Source organism: Euphorbia lathyris, chromosome 5 (genome assembly GCF_963576675.1).
Source record: "Euphorbia lathyris chromosome 5, ddEupLath1.1, whole genome shotgun sequence".
NCBI lineage: Eukaryota > Viridiplantae > Streptophyta > Magnoliopsida > Malpighiales > Euphorbiaceae > Euphorbia > Euphorbia lathyris.
In genome coordinates, this window is record NC_088914.1 from 57917417 (window position 1) to 57920454 (window position 3038).

General features: G+C 36.2%; 1 non-coding gene across 1 annotated transcript; it reads left to right on the top strand.

Annotated features, from left to right (window-relative positions):
* The first annotated feature begins 2460 nt into the window (after positions 1 to 2460).
* LOC136231535 (small nucleolar RNA R71) lies at positions 2461 to 2567 on the top strand. The gene has a single exon (XR_010689909.1). It is a non-coding gene; the product is annotated as a small nucleolar RNA R71 (small nucleolar RNA).
* Positions 2568 to 3038: the final 471 nt, after the last annotated feature.

The window sequence follows — 3038 nt, forward strand, 5'->3', positions numbered from 1 at the left end:
TTTGTCTAAAAATGTTAAAAGTTGTTTATCATAGTTGTTAAGCCCAAAATATACCTAAAATAACATCAATAATTACATCAATATTGCTACGAATTTATGCTATTTATACCTATTTAGAATACTTTTACTCCCGAATATGTTTCTTTCATGCAAGGTACATAAATATTTGGTAAAATCCAAATAGGAGTAAAAAGAGCTTAAAAATAGAAGAAAAGCCCTACAAAAGGAGTCGAAGACGACGAAAAATTAATAACGCCAAGTCGAGGACACGAACGAGAGCCGAAGAGGTGAAAAACGCTCCGTGCCGCGACCGCGGCCCCCAATATTCACGGTCGCGACACGCATCCCTCAGCCCCTCCTTCCCTTCATCCGAAGTACAAATTGTTGCTCCCCCATTCTCGGTACGAGCAGGAGTTTGAAGAAGCCTAGTTACACACTTTCGTTTTCGACGAAACGCGTTCGTTCGGGTGGATAAAGACGTCCTTTCGCAACGGATACGATCCTTCACAACGGACACGACACTTCAATCAAGACTCTTCAACATCTATAAATAAAGAGTTGATTGAGAGTTGAAAAATAATGATATATGTGTAGAAGAAAGAGATTAGTGTAGAATTTATGCAGAAATTCCGAGTCAAGTGATTCAGAAGTTAGATTTAGATTCTGTAAAAAGCAATATGATCTACACACATTGTTTACTAAATAATAACAAATTCAGTAGCGTTTAGACATTGTTCCAATTTAGTTTACATTTTGGTAGTAGACCGACCCAGTCTCTATTACGAAGATTCAACGAGAAGATTGAGTAGAGGATTCGCCCCTGAGCCTGACAAACTCTAACGAAACCCAAGGAAAGGATTGACAACCCGTTCACTTGCACGCCATCGAAGAATTCAATGCTCCATGTTCTCTGTAAACTTGTATCAATTTATATTTCATCTAATAAAGTCCGTTCTATTCGATAGATTTTTATGCAGCACTTATGGTAACCAATCCACTAAAGTGACTGCTGGTGTTTTCATTAAAATGTAGTTAAATTCAAAATCTTTACAAGGAAACTTTGTTGAACACTTAGGCAAATTATTATCTCGAAAGAGTTTTAATTTGATTAAGGGCAACTATCCCGAAAGGGTTTTGTCGCGTTCAAAGCCAATTAATTAGAGGTTCCGTCATTTATTTCATCTTTATAATTCGTACAAAGTTTAAAGTTGTTTTCTTTGCTTAATGCAAACGAATATACTTGTTTACTTTTCTAAAGTACTAAAACGTTCCTGTTTTGCAAATTCATTCTTAAATCAGATATTTTCTAACATCTTCATATTTTAATCTAATTCTTATTCTAGCAATTTCAAAACCAAAACCGATTAAACGATTTTTCCATATTACAAACCTAAAAGTAAATTTAACCAATTCAAAATAAGTTTTTGTTGAAAAACGTTCCCTGTGGGATCGATATCTTTAATTACTACAAGCGTATACCGTGCACTTGCAGAAATCGCTCAACAATAGTCCTTATTGCGGACTTTGTGTGGAAAAGGTGGTTTGGGTACAAAAGTTTTTGTACTAGAGTCAATTGGTGCATCTTTTTGTTTTAATGTATCTTCTTTGGGCTTTGGTAAATCAGTTCCAGGTAAGGTCGAATTTCCGGGCATTTTCGGGTCTAAGTAATTTTTTCCTGAACGAAGAGTGATAGCCTTAACATGCTCTTTCGGATTTTCTTCCGTATGGCTTGGAAGACTTCCCTCTTTGCGGGATGGAATTGATTTAGCGAGTTGTCCAATTTGAATCTCCAAATTATAGATGCTAGATGATTGGTTTTTAATAAGCTGATCGAATTTATTCTCGATCCGTTTAAAACCATCGTCGTGATTACTTATTTTTCCGCTCATAGCATCAATAAATTTGTCGATTTTAGAAGATAAAGTGCTAATCGTATCTCTTGATTGATTTTGATAATTAGCAGTACGATTTTGACTAGCATTAGTATTATTATTATTATCTCTCCAGTTAAAGTTAGGATGATTTCTCCACCCAGGATTATATATATTGGAGTAAGGGTTATTAGGTTGGTTTTGCCCTTGGACAAAATTTACCTGTTCAATTTCACTCATACCTTCGTAGTCCACATCCATTTGGATTGGCTTACCATTAGAATCACACGGTGCCATAAACCTATCAATTTTGTGCGATAAGGCAGAAAACTGGGCTTGCAACATCGCAACTGGATCAAGATTCACTATACCTTTAACTGATGACGTAGTTGAGGGTGATGGTTTCGCTAATGGTACGTGTCCACGTTCCACGGGCCACATACTGCTGTTGATTGCCATTTCCTCCAAAAGTTCTCTTGCTTGGGCAGATGTTTTCTTCATGAATAACCCTCCAGATATAGCGTCCAATGAACCTCTAGTTATAGGATTTAGTCCATTATAAAATGTTTGCATTAAAAGTTCAGCGCGCAACTGGTGGTGTGGGCATAAACGTTGAAGTTCTTTAAAACGTTCCCAAGCCTCATAAAGAGTTTCATTATCATTTTGAGAAAAAGATGTTAACTCTTTAATGACTCTTGCGGTTTTTGCTAAAGGAAAAAATTTTGATAAAAATGCTTGGGCTAATTGATCCCAAGTCTCAAATGATGCGGCTGGCATAAAAGTTAACCATTCTTTGGCTCGATCCTTCAAAGTAAAAGGAAAAAGGCAAAGTTTGATTGCTTCTGCAGTTACATCAGTAATTTTAAAAGTGTCACAAATTTCTAAGAAATTTGTCAAATGGGTGTTAGGATTTTCGTTAGGTAACCCGTAAAATGTTACGTTATTTTGCAACATATTAAGCAATGCTGGCTTAATTTCAAAATGGTGTGCATTAATTTGGGGTCTAACTATACTGTTTGTTACACCGGCCACTCCTGGCCTAGCGTAATCCATAAGTGTGGCCATAACTTCTGGCTCGGTAATTCTAGTTTTTATTGGGGTTTTGTTTTTGTTTTCTTTCTTGTTCTTTTTAAGAGTTCTTTCAATTTCTGGGTCAATAGGATCTGG